The sequence below is a fragment of the Ostrea edulis genome, chromosome 5 (assembly GCF_947568905.1).
Source record: "Ostrea edulis chromosome 5, xbOstEdul1.1, whole genome shotgun sequence".
NCBI lineage: Eukaryota > Metazoa > Mollusca > Bivalvia > Ostreida > Ostreidae > Ostrea > Ostrea edulis.
In genome coordinates this window covers 60,196,231-60,219,981 of record NC_079168.1, presented here as the reverse complement: position 1 = coordinate 60,219,981, position 23,751 = coordinate 60,196,231, and the positions used below count along the sequence as shown (strand labels likewise).

Here is a 23,751-nt window from a genome sequence, read left to right as displayed (position 1 = left end):
AGTACATGACACTTCAGGCCATTGACATTTTGGCCCATTTTATTTATTTGGTTATTTATATTATCAATCGTATTTTTGACTCTATCCATGGAATACATTTGACATTTTGGCCTGATCCCTGCCCTTGTATATCATCCATAGTTTCCTCCCAACAATGTATAGAACACTGACACATCGGTCCAATGACATTTCAGGCCAGAGAAAACTTTGTCACATTTTGGGTGGGGGTGGGGTGGAGAAGGACCCCATTATACTATCTTAGTCTTATATTATCAGCTGTATTTTGGACTCTATCCAATGAGTACATTGTCATTTCGGCCCAGAGACACTTCGGCCCATTTTTCCCCTTACCTGTATTTTTATACAGGTATTATGTTATGGCGCTGTCCATGTTTCTGTCCGGCTGGCTGGCTGTCCGTCCATCCCGGGTAAAGTTTTCCGGACTTTTTTTTGTAACGGATGCATGTACAACTTTGAAATTTGTTCACAATATCTCCCTAAAAAATTGTAAGAGTGAGTTTGCATTTCAGCTGGATTGGTCCATCCTTGACCTACTTTAGGGCTATAAGTAGGTCAAACAGTTTTCCGGACTTTTTTTCGTTACAGATACAGATATTGCCCTGAAATTTACACATAGGCTTCCATTTAGAGGAATACGAGTTCAGTTTGCATTTCAGCTGGATTGGTATGTCCATCCATGACCTACATTAGGACTAAAAGTAGGTCAAATAGTTTTCCGGGCTGTTTTTTATTATGGGTACAGATATTGCCCTGATATTTAGTCATACTAAAGCTTCCTCTCAGAGGAATACAAGTTAAGTTTGCATTTCATCTGGATTGGTCCATCCTTGACCTACTTTTGAGCTAATAATAGGTAAAACAGTTTTCCGGGCTTTTTTTCATTATGGATACAGATCATCATCATCATCAGCATTTTGATTAACGTGCAGGATTAGGTTCATCTTCCACAGCAGTGGGCTCCCTTCCTGGTAACTGGCTTGCTGCACGCATGGCAGACCTAACATTTGACTTCCAGGCATCTCTGTTCAATTGGTTAACATCACGAAGTCCCCACTCACGCTGGTCTTTTTATACGCCCGTCTTAAGACGGGACGTATTATGGTATGGCGTTCATGTCTGTCCGTCTGTCCGTCCATCTGTTAGCTTTTTTATACGCCCGTCTTAAGACGGGACGTATTATGGTATGGCGTTCATGTCCGTCCGTCTGTTAGCTTTTTCGTGTCCGACCCGTAACTTAAATACTACAAGGCCTAGAATCATTAAACTTTGTCTGTAGATACATCTTGGGTAGAAGGTGTGTCGCACATTAAAACCAGGTCACTGTGACTTTTTATTAAGAAGATATGGCCATATATGGCAAAAACTTGTCCGGCTCATAACTTGAAAACTATTAGACCTAGAATCACCAAAATTGGTCAACTAATGCATCTTAGGTAGAAGGTGTGTCGCATCCTACTTTAAGGTCACTGTGACATTTAATTAAGGTGATATAAAAAAAAATGTTTTAATGGGTACAATCTATACTGTTGCTTATTCAAAAATGTTGCATTAAAAAAACACATATTTTTTATGATATACTGTGCAGCTTTTTTTAGTATATATAATGTTTCTTTTGTTTCTAACAATAACAAGAGAAATTCCACTTGTCCCATGGGAGTAGCATGCAAAGAGCATTTTGATAAGATTAATTAATGAGTTTAGTGTAAGGAGACTGTCTTAATCATTTCTGGTAGAGCATCTCTGATGAACCAGGTGTTATCTACATCTCTAAGGAATTGGGCAGAGGAAGTTTATTAATTAAGCCTCTTAAGGTGGGTCCTTAGTCCTGGATTTTTGGGGTTTAGGTAGCATTTTTTTGTTTGGAATCAATAAATTAACATTCAGAGTAATGAGAAAAGGCAAAATAGTTAAGGATTTCCATATTAATTTTCATTACAGACACTACTGAAGTAATGCACCCCTATGTAGATTTTTATGAAATTCATTGGAAACAATTATCTGTTGTTATTTTAAAATAAAAACAAAAGAAATAATTTAAATTGCATTTATTTATCAGGAAACATGTCAATAACTAAAACACATGTCATTTTCAATCTGTTCATCAAGTTTTAGTACAATAAGTGCAAAATTATTGAATTAGCCAAATTCTCCAAAATGTTAAAAAACAAACAAATATGGACATAATTTCCTTATAGCATGGTTTACATATCATTTTTTCTGTTTTTATTAGTAGATGTACATATGTTATATTTATTTATGGGAAAAAATCCATACCTTTCCTTAATAATTTCAAATCTATAGCTTCCAGAGTATGTATACCCCCATAAAAAACCTAAGTCTGGCACCATTCAGCTGAGCTATTCAAAACCACTCATGGATTAAAATTCTATGTAATTTCATGAAAAGACACAGATAATAATTCCTTGTCACCTTGGTAAAATGTTTGTGAAAAATATAGGAAATCTATTGCATACTGGACTTGATAAATAATTTAATGTAAACAGAGTTATTGTCCTTGGATTCAACATTTTGAAACACATCATTGACTATTCAAATATAACTAAGACGTTTGAAATATTTTATGGCTAACAAGATTTTTTACAATAACTACTGAAAAAGACTCCAACAAAATTTATGTTCCAGTCATTAAATTATTGACTTTGCAAAATCTTATGACGTCACAGGAGTGTGGAACTACGTTAATAACTGTTGATATATTGGTATTCTTTCAAATTTGTTCTTGATGGCCAGTCTATATTTTTATTGTAAGTTGTTTGCTTGGATAAAGGGCTATCTTGCACTTTAATCATTTCATTGAAAACATTTGGGAAAATATTTTTATATCCTTTTAAAAATCATTAAGCTTACATTATCAATATTTGAAGCAATGTCACATGAGGCCATAAAGTGAGTAAGATTCTTAAAGGAAGGTTGACATTTGGCTCCATTCATACCTATCTCTTCATGGTGATATGTTCATGTTAACAATATGTGACGGGCGTATCATGTGCCGTGGCGGTGCACTTTATTCTAGCTGTGCTTTCCGGGTCATCTTTGGTCTCCCTGGTTGTCGTCCTCCCTCTTTTTTCATATTGAAGACATTATTGATTGCCCCACTGGATCTAGCAACATGCCCAAACCAGCATAGCCTCTTCTCCCGCAGGATAGAGTCAAGGTCATCGATCCCAAGTCGTGCCAGTAGCTCGCTTGATCTGACACTAACCATGTCTTCTGGCTTTACCCTGCAAATCTGTCTGACCATGGCTCTGTCATTTCGTCGTAGGCGAAGGAGGTCTGGTTTTGGCAAGGGCCATGTCTCACTTGCATACAGCATCGCACTGTGCACATATGTACTGTACAACCTGCCATGGGTCTTGTAGGAAAGGTGACGGGAAGAGAGGACAGGCAGTAGTTCCCTGAATTTATTCCAGGCCGTCTTCACACGAGTGATCGTTGAGAGTACACATCCTCCAGCCGCAGACAGCATGTCACCTAAGTAGCAGAAGGAAGCTATTGCCCTGATATTTAATTAAAGGTTTCCTCTCAGAGGAATACAAGTTCAGTTTGCATTTCAGCTGGATTGGTTCATCATTGACCTACATTTTTGAAAAATAGGTCAAACGGTTTTCCAGGCTTTTTTTCATTATGTCATGCAGATATTGCTCTAATATTTAGTCAAAGGCTTTCTCTCAGAGGAATACAAGTTCAGTTTGCATTTCAGCTGGATTGGTCCATCCATGACCTACTTTTGGACTAAAATAGGTCAGACAGTTTTCTGAGTTTTTTTTCATTACGGATACAGATATTGCCCTGATATTTATTCAAAGGCTTCCTCTCGGAGGAAGACAAGTGCAGTTAACATTTCAGCTGGATTGGCGCACTACGACCTACAGTACTTTAGGGGTAGAGAGGTCAAACAGTTTTCCAGATTTTTTTTGGTATGGTCAGGTATTGCTCTGAAATTTAGTCACAACCCCTCTTTCAGAGAATACATAATTAGTTCACATTTCAACTTAATTGGTGCACCATGACCTACTTTAGGGCTAAAAGTAGATCAAATGGTTTCCTAAGACTTTTTATCCTCATAAATAGATATTGCACCAACATTTTGTCACAACCTCAATCTCAGTGAAAATTTAATACACAATCAGTTCAGATGGATTGGTGCACCTGATGACCCACTTTAAGGCTTTCCTATTCAGAATGTGTGTTGTATCAATTCAGAGTGCACAATATGCTTCCAGGTTGAATTTCACTGTCTGACAGGCGTGTATTGTACCGTTTGCGGTACTCTTGTTCTTCTTTGCCGTTAAAAGTTTTTTAAATATGTAAATCAGACCAGACTATAAAAAGAAGGCTTGGAGTTGACGCAAACGAATAATTAATCTGACCTTGACGTACCAGGGAATAAATCATAAGACCTAAACCATGCTGAAAATATAATAATTCGTCCCGTCAAACCACCCCCTCCCCCACCCCCGGATATCGACACAAATATCTGCAATTTATTAAAATCAGTAAATATAGATCTAAATTTTAACATAAATGTGTATATAACAAAATATTTTACATATCAGGCGAAATTTAACAATCTTCCAGATAATAATCAGAATGTTATTTCCGTAGAAGTATTGAGTCGAAATATCTTGAATGCATTTATCAACTAGTACTAATTGTAATGGAGGCCGTTACAGATGTTCCCCAGACATTCCCCCAATTAGCAAGTGGTGTCATTTGTCTCAGTACAAGTGGTTTTGACCATATCAATCTGTGAAGCATCTCAATATATAAACTGTTTTATAACGTTCAGTCCATTTCATGCTAAAACAAATTAGTTATAGACATTCTGTGCACGTACGTGCATGTGAGTAATTTGACATGTATATGACTACAAGATAAGTTTCACAACAGTTTAATGAAAAACGATAAATTAACAGCTGCAGCTCAAAACTACGAAGACAAAAATCAAAGCATGTGCATCCACGTGCATGTGAGTATGACACAGCAATTTTGTTGATGCTATTCAATAAACATTTGAAAGATAAATTTACTGTTTGAATTTCAGATTGATTGCTGCTTTTATAAGATAGTTATGGTGATTTCAAATTTGTCCAATCGGAATGTAGCGCATGAACATGTGGGGAAGTGATTTTGACAACATCAATGAGTAGAGATCGAGTCCCAAAATATGTCTGTAATCAAAATTGCAAAACAATTCATTTAAATCTAATAATTTTATGGACCTATGCTTGAATTTAGATGTCAAAACTTTCGATGCACGTGCAGTCACGCACACGCTAATTCAATTAAAGAATTTTCGTTGATACCTGTCAATAGGTATTCATATCATAAAACTAGACCAAAAAATTTCATTTCATTTGAGTCTTTAATTAAACTGTTTTTGGGCTGAATTGTCTCAAAGATTTGGGCCGAAGTGTCCAATTTCTTGGGCCAAAACATCTGGGCTAAATTATCCAACTTTTGTGCCGAAGTGTCTGCACAGGGTGTATGCTACCAGATTTCTTTTATGAGTGCGTAATGTCATTCAATATTTTTATTAAGCGTACTGATTGGATGGATATATTTGTTTCCATATATTCCTGAATTAATGCATTCTTCCGTAACTATATGCTTTTCTGCAAAATATATTCATAAATTAAGATATTACGCAAAAACGAGCCCCAACCATCTATTTTTCCACTTCAGTAGCCTACACCTTGGTCACAACATAGACTACACCCCACATGTTGGAGTATACTCGGTGTTTAATGGATGCTGCATTTAACCTATAATCTCAGTCACAATGGCAAATCATGTGACATTGACATGGAAAAATGGTGACAAAAGTCACCACAAGGGAAAATTGAAACAAGTAACACCTTTATCAGTAACGAATTGTCTTTTAACTTATATCAAGATTTTGAAGAATTTCTCAGGAACAAATGTATACTAAGGTGGTATAGTTATATATGCAACAGAAGCAGAGAACTGACTCAGTTTTTTGTTTTCAGTCAAAAACTTTCTGACCGCCAAAAAATTGTGTCAGTGTTCTCTGCTTTTATGGCAGGTAGTTCTTGCAAGGACATGTAGAGGATTTTGATATCCTTTGTTAAAATTTCTATGACATTTGCATTTTGTTAGGTCACCTATTGCAATTGGTTGTCGTTTGTCGACGTGTGTCATCCATTAAAGGGTAAGGCAACCCTAACCACATATTTGCTTTTATGAATAAAGTATTTTACTTACTGATATCGTAATTGACAGTCTTTAACAACAAAAACCCCTGCTGAACAATTAAATCAATATTAATGTATTTTAAATTACCCGCCGCTTAGGGAGTGGCCATTGAAGTTTAATTTATGACGTCACACCGTCTATTCCGGTTTATTTCAGCAGCAGCACTGTAAACATTAAGTCATGAACAGTTAAGTTTGGAGCCGTATAGATTTGAGCCCGTTCTTTCGCAAGAAGAAATTGAGAAAAGAAGACGTTCAATCGAGCCACAGACAAGGCAGACTGTAAACGTTCTTCATACAAATGTCTCGAACCTCAACTTGTCATTACGCAAATGATGGAGCCACAGTTTACGTAGTCTTTTCTTTTCAAATGACTTGGTTGGGTCGGGATGACTCGGGAATTTCGAAAAACAACAACAACCTTTTTTCACATCTCCCCTTTACATTAGTGTAATTAACTGCTTGCCAGGAAGGCATCAACCTATTTATTTGTAAAGATCTACAACATGCACATCTTTGATGATCTCACAGGTGTTTGGGTTCAGGACCCCCCTTCCGAATAATCTACATGAGTTAATTTAAAATTAATTTTTTTGTTGAAAATATTTTTAATGCATGTCAATGTCTTGCATACCCATAAAGTCCAAAATACATGTAATTCAAAATAAGCCCTTTAAAAAAAAAAACCTCACTGGTTGTTTTAAGTTCTGTTATAATAACCAGTGAGGGTATTTTTTTTTAAAGGGCTTATTTTGAATAATTTTGGACTTTATGGGTATGCAAGATGTTGTTGACATGCACTAGAAATATTTTCAAGAAAAAATAATTAAATCAACTCATGTAGCTTATTCGGAAGGGGGGGGGGGGGCTGAACCCAAGCACCTGTGTGGATGATCTTAGAATCTCATCAAAACCGGAACAGACGGTGTGACGTCAAACTTATTGATTTTTGTGGTCTTGAATACAAAAGAATTACACATCATGGCAGCCTCTATAGAGTGCGGGAATTTCAATTTTTGACGTTTTCAAATTAGTACTGAAGCTTATCAAGGCCATATATCAACAGAATTGTATGACAAATCGTTATCATATGATTAATCCGATCATTTATCATATAAAAATCTTTTGGATTGCCTTTCCCTTTAACAATTGAAAATTTTTTAACTTCTTGATAACTACCAGGCCAATTCTTTTCAAATTTGGTATGAAGCATCTTTGGGACAAGGGGGACATAAATTGTAAATTTCAGGACTCCAGCACCCCTGGATCCCAAGGGGAGAGGCAAGAACTGCCCAAAATTGACCAAATTTCAAAAATCTTCTTCTCTCAAGAACCGCACATGTGTAAGAAAAACTAAATACATGGTGATGTAGAGCAGGAAGGCTTCTACCAAAATTGTAAATTTCATGATCCCCAGGGTAGGGGTTCTGACCCCAGGGTGGGGCCAAACTTGTTATATAAAACACTTTAAAAATAACATCTTCGTTAATGCTATTGATACTAAATTGAAACTAAATGGATATTTAGAAAGAGCAGGTAGTCTTTTACCAAAATTGTAAATTTGATGATCCCCAGAGTAGGGGTTTTGACCCCAGAATGGGGCCAAACTTAGTAAATAGTATTTATGTGTAAGTTTGATGATACTGTATAAAATCTAAATGCATACTTAGGAATAGCAGAAAAGGATGTACAAAAAATTTCACAACCCAGGGATTTGACTCTATAGGATGGGTCCAAATTAGTCGTATATTTTGGATGTTTTAATATTAATATACCTATTATATTATGTAAAGCCTTTCATCAGTGTATGCACTTTTGAGGGCAGTGAAGTTTTAAGAACACATCTTGTTTTATACTGTTGCTGAACATTAGAGTTTAGCTTAGATATTCAGAACAGGAAATGTATTCTAGATTTCATAGCCTCTTGGGAGTAGTAATACTTTTTCACTACTACTCAGGTGACCCGTTAAGGCCTGTGGGTCTCTTGTTATTATCTGGTTTCCAATTGATTTTTGAATTTTTAAAATAGTCAAAGGACATAGTGAATGGTGAGAAAGTTTTTATTGAAAGTGCCATATTGTGTGCAAAAAAATACACTGAAACCTGTCTAATCCATCATGCACTAGGAGACAAATGTCAGAATACACAGTTTGTCAGAATAAACAGTGTTAAAATCAAAGTAAACGCGAATTTGAGAATGAAAAAAGGGTTAGAATGCTCAGTGAAATGGACTACACAGGTGTCAGATGAGGCATGCAGTTTTCAATGTAATAAAATATCTAAGGTCAAGTAAAATGTTCAAGACTAGAATGAAAATCCATATCAGATAATATATTTTGTTGCATGGTATGAAAATGATTGAGTAGTTATGAGCAAAATTGTGCTTAATCTAAAAAGAGGAATAAAAGCTGTATTTTTGTTTATAATTGTACTAAATAGAATGTTTTGTTTTCAGTGGTGCATGAGGATATGCCCCCAAGGTAAGCATTGCCCATGTCTCTTACTGTGTGTGTACCATATTTATTTTAGCATACTAGTATTCAAAATTAAGCGCAATGTTAGATGTTTGGGCACGATCACAAATAAGCACTATCAGTCCTCTATGCCAATACATATACATGTATTATTATATATTTTCATTTCCAATGTTCTTAGCTCACCTGAGCCGAAGGCTCAAGTGAGCTTTTCTGATCACATTTTGTCCGGCGTCCGTCTGCCTGTCTGTCCGTCTGTCTGTAAACTTTTCACATTTTCATCTTCTTCTCATGAACCACTGGGCCAATTTCAACCAAACATGGCCAAAAGCATCCTTGGGTGAAGGGCTTTCAAGTTTGTTCAAATGAAGGGCCATGTTCCTTTCAAAGGGGAGATAATCACAAAAATAGGGTGGAGTCATTTAAAAATCTTGTTCTCAAGAACCACTGGGCTAGAAAAGCTGAAATTTGCATGAAAGCTTTCTGGCATAGTGCAGATTCAAGTTTGTTCAAATCATGGTCTCTGGGGGTATGATGGGACCACAATAGGGGATCAAAGTTTTACATACAAATGTAAAGGAAAAATCTTTTAAAATTTTCTTCTCAAGAACCACTGAGCCAGAAAAGCTTAGATTTACATGAAAGCTTCCTGACATAGAGCAGATTCAAGTTTGTTCAAAGCATGGCCCCTGGGGGTAGGATGGGGTGACAAGGGGGGGGGATAAAAGTTTTGCTTACAAATATATAGGGAAAATCTCAGTTGAGCGATGTGGCCCTTGGGCCTCGATCTTGTTTTGTCTTTTACCAATACATGTATTATCATATGGATCCTTCTTTGTTGATTATTTGATCAAAGGACTACATTCAATTAATTAAATGTAAATTTATTGATATGACTGGTTGAATTACTCATGTATGTATACATTTTTCTCGCATATGCAATTACATATATATGATGTATATATATATTTTTACTAATTGTACATATAATATCCCCTATAATATAATAAAACATATGAGAATAAAAGACCTGTTTTCATTGCTACCATGAAACATAAAAAATTGAGAATGATTCAAATATCTTAGTTAGAATTTCCAAAATTGGTTAATATGGTACGTACATTGTAGTAAAATAATCATGAGTTTATTTACATGAGATGGCTAAATTTCACATGAATAACCAGTGACTGATTCTTAATTGTCAATTTTATCACCAAACAGTTCAGAAATGACATACTATTAGGGGATGATAAAATTCCTTTAAAACTGACAAATTTTTTAATTTCCCCTTTTTCTCGAGGAGAAAATTCCCTTTAAGAAAATAAATCCGAAGAAGAAATTTATGTGACCCACCTGATCTTTATTTTTCTGCAACATATTCAAGTGGGATTATGGTGAGATTCTTTTGTGGCAAGAGCTGGTATGATGTCTTTAGTCAGAAAGCACCTGAATCCACTTAAAACAGTTTTCTATAGAGCGCCAAATTAACAAACTCAAATATTTGAAGATATCTTTAATTATTTGAAGATATTATCAATTCATTTCATGCATGCAACAATTCAATCAAAGATCTCTTCAAATAATTAATGATATCTCCAACTCGATCTGCATTATGTAATGCGAGCATTAATTGAATTATTATTATTGATAACATTCATTCTGCGGAATTGATGCACACAATAATTGAAATGTTAATGTCAACGAATATCGCTTTCCAGTTTAACAGCAAATTCATTTGGAACCAAAATTAGGGGTTTTTGCAAGATTGATTAATAATAACAATATATATATATATATATATACACACACACACACACATACATGTATTATAATAATTATAAGTTATTGTTACATTTAAAGTTACTATGGACCACTCCACCGGTCACTGTAGCTCAGTGATAGAGCATTCGCTTCGTAACCGGGAGGTCGTGAGTTCAAGCACTGTTCATGCATCAAACCTAAGACAGGTGTTGGCACGATAAAGAACCCTCACTGCTACAGCCCTGGGCCCATATTCACAAAATATCTTGCGACTAAGATGAAAAAAATAATTCTGTCTGATAATCAAATACCGATCCCAAGGTCACAAGTATGTATTCAACTTTTATAAACCATGGATGTACTTTACATATCAATTAAGAAAGTCTACAAGAAATGAAAAATAAGGAAATTATCGTGTTTGTAAATTTTGATCTTAGTCGTAAGATATTTTGTGAATAGGTGCCCTGAATCCTAAGCATAGGTCCAAATTTGTGGTACTTCACCTACAGCTGGTGACGTTTTGATATGAATAAAATATTCTTGACAGAATTAAAATAATCATGCAATAAATACTACCTCCTCCTTCAAGGAGTGAATAAAGCTATATTTCACAAATTTCAACTGCAGTAATGTCTTCTATGTTGTTTTGAGTACCAAATAGTAAATTTTCGTACAATGATATCAATAACTGTAGAAGTGTTCAGTTGCAGGTGGGAAGTTAACTTGTTCATTTGACACATGTTACATGTGTGTGGTAGCAAAATAAGTTTTAATCTTTAGCTGTTTAACTGCAGATATTTTTTAACATACATGTATTATGATATATACAATGTATGCATTTAATTTTTGTCATTTGCCTTATTGTTGATTAAATATGCATGTAATTTTCTATTGTAGTTTCGCAAAATTAAAGCGGAACTTGAGATGGAATTTCCCAATGAGTTAGATATAGTAAGTATTAACTATTTCCATTATTTATTCAATGTAAAAAAGATGAATCTGGGAAACATTTTGAGCAATTGCTTAGCAGTTTGGACTCGTACCCATTTTTGGTCATCTGTCAGTATATGTGGTATCCATCTGGCAGAAATCTTTCGTACTTTCAAAATACGTTTCAAAATGAAATGCACCCGAGATAGCGATATGCCAACAGCTTTGGCAATATCACGAATCTTGCATCTGTCATAATTTCCAATTATTTCCCTGACTTTTGCCTTGCCTGTTACAGTCACAGGTCGGCCAGATTTTGCTGCATCTTTGACGGACTCTGTGCCTGTCAGAAATTTCTTTCTCCATCTACAAACTGTCTCATAAGATACCTTATCAGACCCATAAACTTCCCCCAATTCAGTAAAAATCTGCATTACCGAATGACCGAGTTTATATAAGCTCTAATTTCTTCAATATTCTCAAACCATTTCCCAACCATATTTACAACAGTGGTCAACGATTGGCTCTTTTGAAATTACTATAAATTTAAAACTTTTTATACCCCCCGCAACAAGTTTGGGGGGGGGGGGGGGGTATACTGGAATCGGGTTGTCCGTCTGTAGACGCAATGGTTTCCGGGCTCTAAAGCATTATCCTTTCCACCTACCGTCACCATATCATATATATGGACTACCCATGGGATGAAGATGTTCCCTATCGATTTTGGGGTCCAAAGGTCAAGCGCACTGGACATCGAAGTAGCAATATGGTTTCCGGGCTCTAAAGCGTTATCCTTTCCACGTACAGTCACCATATCTTACATATGGACTACCCATGGGATGAAGATGTTCCCTATCGATTTTGGGGTCAAAAGGTCAAAGGTCACGCGCACTGGACATCGAAGTAGGAATATGGTTTCCGGGCTCTAAAGCGTTATCCTTTCCACCTACAGTCACCATATCATACATATGGACTACCCATGGGATGAAGATGTTCCTTATCGATTTTGGGGTCAAAAGGTCAAAGGTCAAGCGCACTGGACATCGAAGTAGCAATATGGTTTCCGGGCTCTAAAGCGTTATCCTTTCCACCTACAGTCACCATATCTTACATATGGACTACCCATGGGATGAAGATGTTCCCTATTGATTTTGGGGTCAAAAGGTCAAAGGTCATGCGCACTGGACATCAAAGTAGCAATATGGTTTCCATTTAATTTCTTTAACGGCTTTTTTCATCACATGGAGATGCTGTGTTCCTAGATACCTTTTGGATCATAATACTGAAGTTTTACCTATTACCAACACCCTTTGGGAGATTGGGGTAAGCGGGGGGTATTCTTAGTGAGCATTGCTCACAGTACCTCTTGTTTTGAGCTGAATTGAAGGCTTGTGTTTATACAGACCCTGAAACGTGCTACTACACCTTAAAAACGAACCGAACCGTTCCGTGCAAGAAATGAACCGTACCGTTCAAGAAACGTACCGTACCGTGCAAAAAACGAACCGTACCGTTCAAGAAGCGTACCGTACCGTGCAAGAAACGAACCGTACCGTTCAAGAAACGAACCGTACCGTTCAGAAAGCGTGCAGGATAATATTATGCAAACCCCGCCCCCAAAAGCCCAAAAGCGTACCGTACCGTGCAGAAAGCGTGCAATTTCTGTCACGTGACTCACTTTTTCAGCCACAGTATATTATTTTCACAATGGCGCCCGATGGGAAAGGAGGTCGTAGACTATCGCTGGCTATTCGAAGCATTATCCTCAAACATCACGAAGCTGGGTTATCAACTGTGAAAATCACCGAGATGCTTAAAACATCTTTGATATTCTTTTTTTTTTTTAAATTACTTTCCGTAAATGTCACATTGTTTCAGTGCATATATGTGTATGTATGTTATCAACAAGTACCCAAGTTTTGACTGAATTATCAGGGCCGTAAATTAACCTTCAGTTTGGAGGAGGCAGGAAATTAGGCGGGGGTCTGGGGGCCGCCCAGACGCTGAGCACATTTTGTGCACACTGAACACGTTTCGTGCAAAATCCTTGATTCTAGGGCCTTCTAAGATGTTACTTGACTAACTCATTCTAAAAGAAAGATTTGGAATGCTTTTTAAGGGAGGTATCATGTTCTTAGTTATTGGAAACAACATAAATTCTAATGAACTTTAAATTTTAATTTTTTTTGGCTCAAAGGTTGGAGGAGGCAGCTGACTCCTCCGCCTCCATGTAATTTACGGCCCTGATTATGCATAAAAATTCGTTTTATACTGTGAACTGTTAACAGAAATAGACGTCAGATCACTGCACGGATTTTGCATGCATGCTTCTGCAGCCAGTCCTGTGTACTGTGGATGTATATTTCACTTGCAGACTTTTAAAGAGTGAACCAAGGGGCATTTCGTTGTTTTAACGGAATTTCTGTTTCAATCAATTCTTTTAAATTCAAGGGTGAAGTTAACTACAATACTGTAATAGTACTTACAAGTAGCCTATTTAATTTCTTCATATAATCAGGGACGTCGACGTCCCTGATAATGCTACTACACGTATGGCACAGGGCTTGCCGTAAGAAGATGAAATTGATATTTGTAGCGTTAATGTATTCAATATGTACTTTCCTACGTACAGTGTCTGAATCATATGAGAAATTTCTAGACCGATTAGAAAAATTGTCACGTTCTACACTGTAATATTTTCATTACTTTATTAGCAATAATTTTGACATATCTTTTTCTCTTCTACATTGATAACGACCCATATAGATAGATGTAGATTGGCGGATTTATTATATACACTAATAAACAATTTTTAATTACATCGACAGAGAAATAAATAGATACATACATGTGTAAAAGAATGTAAACAAGTTAAATTGATGCAAAGCATCAAATCGGCCGCAAAAAATTATTCATTTCAGCATTTTCAAGTATTTCAACAATATATAGAAAAGGTATATGAAACATTTTTATTGCAAACTATACACTTGCCTTACTTTTCTGTTAATTTTTTTTAATTCAATTTTCAGTGATGAAAAATAAAGTCAGGGAAATGAAAATCGGACTTCGCGTGATAAAGGATAGGAATATATATGTATTATCATCATTTTATTTGATTCAAAGACAAATGCAACAGATATCTAACATTATTAATTATGAATGACTGAATGCTGACAAAAAAGGACGTACAAACTTCACGTGCAGATATCCTGGATCTTTCATAATGCCGATGATAAATCACAATAAATGTGAAGTGCAGAAAATAATCATTGTGTCATTTGCGACTTTAATGTATTCAAAACAAAAGTCACTTCTTCTTAAAAACTTTTCCAATTTAGGCACTGTAATTTATATCCGGAAACTTAATACGCTTTGTTTTTACACTTACGCACGCCCATGTCGGGGAGCAGTTCATGTAACAGCTTTTTATAAAATTGTAAATTAATAAATGTCTGATGAGAAATGAAAAACAAATTGAAACGTAATAACAACCATTAAGACTTAGACTTAAGCAAATTCTAAAAACTTTTATTCATAACTTTTATGTACGTTATCAATATGGAATTATTCCATCGAAGCAATCAAAAATAACGTCTCATTTCCCCATGTGCACATTCTAACACAACCACAAATCCTGCAGCCGATAATCAAAGAGCCGAATAAGACCGATCGAGTGAAAACAAACTATCGAAACGTACAATTTATACGAAGTCAAAGCGTTCAGGCCACGCCCACCTCATTAATAAAACGTGCAAACCGTTCACAAAGCGTGCAGCTATTTTTAGCAAACCGTACCGTGCAAGAAGCGAACCGTACCGTTCAAGAAGCGTACCGTACCGTGCAAGAAACGAACCGTACCGTTCAGAAAACGAACCGTACCGTTCATAAAGCGTACCGAACCGTACCGTGCAACTGGTGTAGTAGCACGTTTCAGGGTCTGTACCATTGGAAAGATATTGAATAGAGCTATTCAAAGACTATGATCATCCACAAAATCGTGCAAAGCGTTATCGCGCTGTGGTACAATACACATTACATATTGAAAAGCCATCGTATATAAAAGTTCACACAAAACTGTATAAAATCTAAATGCATTCTTAGGAATAGCAGAAAAGGATGTACAATAAAATGTGAATTTCACAACCCAGGGATGGGTCCAAATTAGGCCAATTCAACTTAATTAGTAGATTATCATCCAGGGTCAACAAAAAGTTTGGGACGGGTGGGAGGATTTCATTTTCATTTTCTGAGAAACATATTAATCACACTGTTAATGACAAACGAGTTTTTGTCAACAGAAGTGCATCATTTAATGCCAGATGGGTATTAATATATGCTTATTTCACAGACGAATTTCAGGTTAAATTTTAATTTCAAACACAGAAAGATACCAAACTTCTTCAAGGTATGAAGAACATTAATCCATTCCATTCATTTATGCCCATAAGAACTTGAGAAATGATCATGGCTTCATGTTGCCATACCGGAAATGCAACAAGAAGTGTAAATACCAGAGTTGGACATGGAAAATTTTCCAGAAATCACAAGTTCCGCAAAATAAAAAAAATCCGGGCGGGCCAATCTTTGAGGGGTGGGCGGGGATAATAATATATCAATTAAGTTCAATTGGCCTAGGTCATATCTTTTAATGTTAAAATGTTAATATATTTATTATATTATGTAAAGCCTTTCATAAGTGTATGCACTTTTGAGATCATTGAGGTTTTAGAACACATCTTGTTTTATACTGTTGCTGAACATTAGAATTTAGCTTAGATATTTAGAACAGGATATTTTTTCTAGATTTCATAGCCCTTGGGAGTAGCGATACTTTTTCACCAGTACTCAGGTGACCTATAAGGCCTGTGGGCCTCTTATTGTTATTGTATTAGTATAAGTTAAAGTTCATGCTATGATGTGAAACCTCATACAATATATCATTTTTGTGTTGTAAGACAGGGGAGGGAACTCCTAACACCACTGGCTGGTTGGAGGTCCAGATTGTCGATGGTGAACTTCTTCATTCCAAAAAGGTAAAGTAATGATATCAGTGTGAGATGCCAATAAATCATTAATTTTTCTAAATTCTCCCTAACACTTTTGATATAAAATGAAACTATTCTAGTAGACACTTTGAAACTGTTAAATAAGACAGGGCTCAAAATAACTTTTATTCTTAAGTGGGCAGTTTGCCACCAACCTTAATTTCTTGGTGGCCAGTTGCTTATTTTAGTCGCCATATTTTGATAATGATAAAATGTTTCAAATCCAACTTTTTAAATTTTTAATTGACATTATTCATCAACATCTAGATCCCGATTTTAATTCCCTTTTGCCTTCAATCGTAGGACATGCCTTGCAATGCACATGGTACATGGACATCGTTTTCTTTTCAAATCATAACCATAAATAATGTGTTGACAGTGCTACCGTTTGAGCGAGCGCAGCTACATATACACATATTTCATAATGTTCATCATTTGACCAGGTTCAATTTAAACAATATCTATTTGCCAAAGACTCAGTACATGAATGAAATTAGGCAGCAGAAATAGCCTATTTAGTTTTCTCCTAGAGTTTTATATTAAATAATTATTTAAGCCCTGTATCAGCTTCTTCCTACATTTAGATCACTCCAAAATATCCAGCATAAACATTTTACAAACATATAATTAGCTCACCTGAGCTGAAAGTGAGCTTTTCTGATCGCATGTTGTCCGTCGTCTGTCTGCTTGTAAACTCTTTACATTTCTTCTCCAGAACCACTGGGCCATTTTCAACCAAACTCGACCAAAAGCATCCTTGGGTGAAGGGCTTTCAAGTTTGTTCAAATGAAGGGTCATGCCCCTTTCAATCTAATTAAAATTTGATGATAGATCCGCTCGCGTACTTGCATACATAACATATATGCGAGTACGCGAGCAAATCTAATATCTAATTTTAATTAGATTGTACCCCCTTCAAAGGTGAGATAATCACAAAATTGTAATAGAAGGTGGGGTCATTTAAAAATCTTCTTCTCAAGAACCACCGAGCCAGAGGAGCTTACATTTACATATGTACATGAAAGCTTGCTGACATAGTGCAGATTCAACTTTGTTCAAATCATGGCCTCTGAGGGTAGGTTGGGGCCACAATAGGGGATCAAAGTTTTGCATGCAAATATATAGAGAAAATCTTTAAAAATCTTCTTCTCAAGAACCACTGAACCAGAAGAGCTGAAATTTACATGAAAGCTTCCTGACATGGTACAGATTCAAGTTTGTTCAAATCCTGGCCCCAGGGGTAGAATGGGGCCACATTAGGGATCCAAGTTTTACATAGAAATATAATGGGGAAATTTTTAAAAATCATCTTCTCAAGAACCAATGAACGAGAAGAGCTGAGATTTACATGAAAACTTCCTGACAAAGTGCAGATTCAAGTTGTTCAAATCATGACCCCCGGGGGTAGGATTGGGCCACAATGGGGGATCAAAGTTTTACATACAAATACATGTATATAGGGAAAATCTTTAAAAATCTTCTTCTCAAGAACCATTGGGCCAAAGAAGTTCACATTTACATGAAAGCTTTGTGACATAGTGCAGATTCAAGTTTGTAAAAATCATGGCCTGCAGGGGTAGGTTGGGGCCACAATAGGTACTAAGGTTTTATATGCAAATATATATGGAAAGTCTTCAGATATGGCCCAAGGTGACTCAGGTGAGCAATGTGGCCCATTGGTCTCTTGTTTAAGAATTGGTGTTCTGTTTGGAAAAATATATCAACCAAATTAATAAATTACAACATTTGATCTACCTCCAAGTCTCAACTACTTTTTTCATAAATTATGAATTGAAATACACGTAAAGGAGTATAAAAATAGAAGATATAGTAGATGATACAGAAATTATAATATCACGCAGATTTAGAACTTTTTTATTAATGAATCCATCCACCACAAAATATAGTCCCTTTCAAAATTTTAATTGACACAATTTTTCTCAACTTGATAGGGTTCAGTAATAGATGTGCAATATATTTGCACCAATGAGATAAGTATTGAACCAGTAAATACTTTGTTGTAGCATCCTGCGCAGTTGTGCTAAAAAACTCAGGAGCTAACTTCCTTAAACAAAACTTTTACAAGTTATGTAAACAAAAACATGGCACGAGCCTTGTTTACATGATAAAGAATTGTGAGCTCTGTATCTCTGTGTACCTCAACAACTGACATTCAAATTTTTGCTGACCATTAGACATACCTTAATTAAAGCATTCTAAACATTAAAAATAGAAAGATGAAATTTGAAAATTTTCAGCTCAAATCATGTCCATGCCCCTTTAATAGATATGCAGAACAGGAAAATTATATATTCCCTCTTTTGGGGGAGACATATTGTTTTTGTACTTTACGTCCGTCCGTCCTTCTGTCTGTCACAAAATCTTGTGAACTCTTCTCCTCTTATATGGGTTATTGGATAGACTTGAAACTTTGTACAATGCTTCATTGTCATTTGAAGATGTGCATGTTTTAGGGACAGGAGGATCCAATTATTTTCCTAAAGGTTATAGTGGATCTAAGAGGGGTGGAGGATATAAAATAGTTTGTGAACACTTCTACTCCTATATGGGTTATCAGATAAACTTGCAATTTTGTACAGTGCTTCATTGCCATTTGTAGATGTGCATATTGTAGGGACAGGAAGATCCAATTATTTTCCTTAAAGTTATAGTGGATCTAAGAGGGGTGGAGGATGTAAAATAGTTTGTGAACACTTCTCCTATATGGGTTATCGGATAGACTTGAACCTTTGTACAATGCTTCATTGTCATTTGTAGATGTGCATATTTTTGGGACGGGAGGATCCAATTGTTTTCCTAAAAGTTATAGTGGATCTAAGAGGGATGGAGGATGTTAAAATAGTTTGTGAACGCTTCTCCTATATGGCTTATCAGATAGACTTGAAATTTTGTACAATACTTCGATGCCATTTGCAGATGTGCAAATTGTAGGGACAGGAGGATCCAATTGTTTTCTTTAAAGTTATAGTGTATCTGAGGGGTGAAGGGTGTAAAATAGTTTGTGAACACTTTTCCAATGTGGCTTATAGGAGTTCATAATGTATATGTTCCTGCGCATGCTTTTTCCTCCATACCATGCAGTACATTAAAGGGGAGGTTTCATTTGGAGCACTTCCAATTTGGGGAGCTGGGGAGACATTTGTTTTTCATAAAAACAATCTTTAGTTTTTATAGCTTTTGTAGCCCTTAGGGCTAGTGATACCATAAACTGACACTCAGGTGACTGATAAGCCCTGTGGGCCTTTTGCTTTACTACAGAATGGGGATGGATATGTTGACACTGATGCTAAGATGAATAAGATCAAGGCTGGAGTCAGAAAAGCATTGGGAAAGTAAAGAGTGATGTGGCCAGACAGTTGTGGTGAGAAGCAAGCATGTAAATAAGAAAGATTTATTGTAAATGATTTGAATTAAGAATCATTGGCAAAATATAGGTCTGACAGAAGAAGACTAATCATTGTCAGTACAACACTAAAACTGCCTGAATTTGGTTAAGATGATCAGTCTAATTTGATTTAGAGGTTTTAATCTATTATAGTTCACTGCACAAGATCTAATAATTTTCTAAGGTCAGTTGTGCTTTGTGAGTCATGTATTAGTGTTGTACTGATAATCAGAAAACATCGATTAACGACAAAAAAAAGCTACCGATTCCGATGATCGATTGTTTTTTTTCATAATCGATCATCGGATCCACACATCTCATAGAGCGCATTCCGGAATTAGACCGTTTCCGTTATCGTTTTACCTGTGCCGGGGGAAAAAATGGCGTCAAACAATGGAATATATGATCACCCAGGCGTGAAAAAGAAGTCAGAAGTATGGAAGTATTTCGGATTTCGGAAGGTAGACATCAATTTACCTCCAAGTAAAACGAACCTAAATCTAAATAAAGATGTGTGCCGTATATGCTACAAGGAATACACCAACACTGGTAAGTTTATTTTTTCATACTTTGATATGTGGCGCGCTTTTTTAGTGCAACACACCAGAATCATGTGCACGATATTCTTGTTTCAAATGTATATTTTTTCTATCATACATTGCTGATTTATTCAGTGTGCCATAACTATCATTACTTACAATCGCATCATATGCAACTTGATATTAAATTCTGAATTTTCTTGAACGTACTTTGCTATATTCTAGTATTAAATACCTAGTATATTTTATCTTTTTCTTAATATAACTCCCTTTATCTTAGTAAATTGATAAGTTCTTTTTACAGGAAATACTACAAATTTCCGTGCACATCTGGATAGTGAACATAAACAGCAGACACAGAAGACTGGCTTAGTGATATAATGTGCGTAGGAGAAAGCAGTTTCACAAGATGATATGGCTTATGAAGAGACCAGACGTTACCTGGGGATGGCACTGAAAGAAGATGACAAAGGGCTCACAGCTCTAGCGTGGTGGCAGAAAAAGGAAATGTTTCCCCCCAGAATAGCAGTTCTTGCAAAAAAGATTTTATGTGTTCAAGCTAGTAGTGTGCCATCAGAGAGAGTATTTTCTCTTGCTGGTGGGTTGATGTCAAAAAAGAGAAGTAGGCTGAGTACAGATAATGTAGATTTGTTTATTTTTTTGAGCAAAAACATGAGTAAATTTTGGTGAGAGATTGAATGGTATTATGCTTAAGCCAGAGACAGTAGAGATTTAGATTAAAATGCTGAGTTTTACATCATACTGGTGTTTAGTTTATCTTGCTATTTCTCTCCTAGAAAGAGCTGTTAACTATTTGTTTAAGAAATGTAATGCTTTGTATTGAATAAAAAACAAATCTGCACTAGTACTTTTTTATGTTTTAATTTTAAATAATATATAGTTAAATTTCCGTCTCTGATCTCCGTGTAAGATTCAATATGGATATGCATCTCACCTTCCAATGGCATCCATCATAATTATGAGCTAGTTATATATCCAACTATCCAACCAGCACAAAGCTTAGGTGATTATGAACTATAAGGTGCTTATATAGAAAGTGCAAAAGCATCAAGACAACATAGAAAACATCATATTGAGTTATTGATATTAGCTAATTGATATATAATTGAAGATTTTTTTTTTAAAAAAACCTGCAAGATTATGCTTTATATAGTAAAAATGTAACATCCGATTATAATCGGAAAATCGCATTGGAAGCAACAACCGATTCTAACCGATGATCGATTATGAAAGTGAACCGATGTCCCATCACTATCATGTATATGTGTAGTTGCAGATCGGTAGCTCTCTGGAAAAATATTTGGATAGACCATCCCAATATTTCCCAGAGCTACAGATCAGCAGTTAGTACATGTGTAGTGTGTTTTATGTTGGCAGGTGTATGAGGTTATTTTCAGTGCAGTAGATGAACATGTTTAACAGGAGAAACCCTTTCTTCATAATTATTAGTAACTGTCACAATGCGTTTTGATTCTTTCCCCTCATTGTTAAAGGTTGTTGTAAGTAATTGGCACACAAAACTCAAAAAGCATACTGTTTTCCTTAATTTAGAGACACTAATTTGATAGGTCAACGCGATGAAGGTCACTTTAAAGCTGACATGAATTAATAAATATAGTAGAATTCTGTGTCCGCCACAATTCTCTGCTTATCCACCATATTAGATGAATGTTCTATTGTTATATGTAGCAGGGCTTACATGGTATATAAGGGGATGGGTTTTCTATGCTTTCAGTGTTTCCGATTTACCTGTGCGGGTAGCTTGACAGGTAACATGTACATCACAAAAAAATATTTACATTCACTTAATTTTTCTCTCCTATATTTCTATTGAAATTGACATTACTTTCACAATGAATGTTTGTTGCAAACTAGTTGGATCCAGTTACTTAGTACCACCTGTCTGTGTAATCATTACCAAATATAGAGCGTCATCAAGGTCAAAGGATGCATTGGCTGTTCTGTTTAATGTAACAAATGGGTCATCCATACAACATTTAGTACTTAAATCTAGTTTATATTTTAAAACAATACATAAAAATATAAATATAAACAATAGAATGTATTTCTTTGTTGTTTCATCGGGTGATGAAGGTAGCAATCATTGCAGAATTTTTTTTACATAACCCGTTTACGGGGGTTATGAATTTTTTCTGCAATGCTAGCTACCTTCATCACCTGATGAAACAACAAAGAAAGTATTTTATTGTTTAAATGAAGTCACATTTTAGAACACAATGCAGTGCTCAAAATTACAATAAAAATATTGTACAGTAGTAAATCATTCTAAAAGCTTTGGATGCATGAATTTAGAATGGCTTTTCTTTACATGAATGTACGTTAAGTTGCAGTACACATGTCAAAATTATACAAAAAACGCAGAGAAATTTTATACCATTTATACTCACTTTAAGCAAAATGCAAATACATAAATACTACTGTAACTTATGCACATGACATGTATGCTTGCAATGAAAAGCATCGATTGCAAACGGCTATTTACCTGGGCCTACTCGTAATATCTGTAAAGGACCACAGATGTACATGTACACTTGTCGAAAATACTGAAAGTAGTAGTAAAATTCCCTTTATTTGCATAATCCACGAAACAAAACGATATAAAGTCCATTTGTATTCCTACACATCTCTTGTACAGACCATGACACACTTAGTCTGTGCCAATCAGCTATCTTCAATCAGGGAAAGTATCAGAGTAGAATATTTACCCTGAATTGCGCATGAATCCTTATACCGTAATAGTAGCCAGAGTGTTGCAGATTTGTAAATTATATAATTTGCATATACAACACTGCACGAGTGTATGGGATGAGAGAAGGGAAAGAGAGAGAGAGAGAGAGAGAGAGAGAGAGAGAGAGAGAGAGAAAATTATCTGGTTGGCTGATATGTTATTTACTTCTCACTTACCTTTCAATAAAGAATTTTTGTTTTGTCTTTTATTTAGGGATGAGAGATCCCCTCTGAACATGGCTACTGTGATGTATACATATAGAATATGGAATAGAATTCAAAATAATGGTCACCCAGCATAAATAAACTAGTCCATCTTATCATAATTCAAACTTTCTATCCAGAAATACATCATACCTAACACAAAAAGTGATTCTATCTATACAAATTAGCATTGTGATTAGAAATATATAAACGATGAAATTTTCATATTCAATGTTTATGAATTTCTTGCTTTGTATTCTACCACTTTATATAAAAGAGAAAATATTTCTTGGTTAAAAATAATAGATATAAAATCCACAATTGTTATTTCATTTCATAAGAAGGGCTTGTTGCAACACAAAATGT

At 35.6% G+C, this 23,751-nt stretch overlaps 2 long non-coding RNA genes across 2 annotated transcripts in view; one reads left to right on the top strand and one right to left on the bottom strand.

Annotated features, from left to right (window-relative positions):
• Positions 1 to 23,751, top strand: part of LOC125652389 (uncharacterized) — a 38,581-nt gene that overhangs the window by 7,775 nt on the left and 7,055 nt on the right. The window contains exons 2-5 of the long non-coding RNA XR_007361556.2: positions 8,713 to 8,737; positions 11,390 to 11,443; positions 16,378 to 16,455; positions 19,747 to 19,849. This is a non-coding gene — a long non-coding RNA (uncharacterized LOC125652389). The remainder of the gene's footprint in view (positions 1 to 8,712; positions 8,738 to 11,389; positions 11,444 to 16,377; positions 16,456 to 19,746; positions 19,850 to 23,751) is intronic.
• Positions 2,052 to 19,751, bottom strand: LOC130054617 (uncharacterized). The gene is made up of 2 exons (XR_008802938.1): positions 17,104 to 19,751; positions 2,052 to 3,513 (listed from the first exon to the last, which is right to left on the bottom strand). It is a non-coding gene; the product is annotated as an uncharacterized LOC130054617 (long non-coding RNA).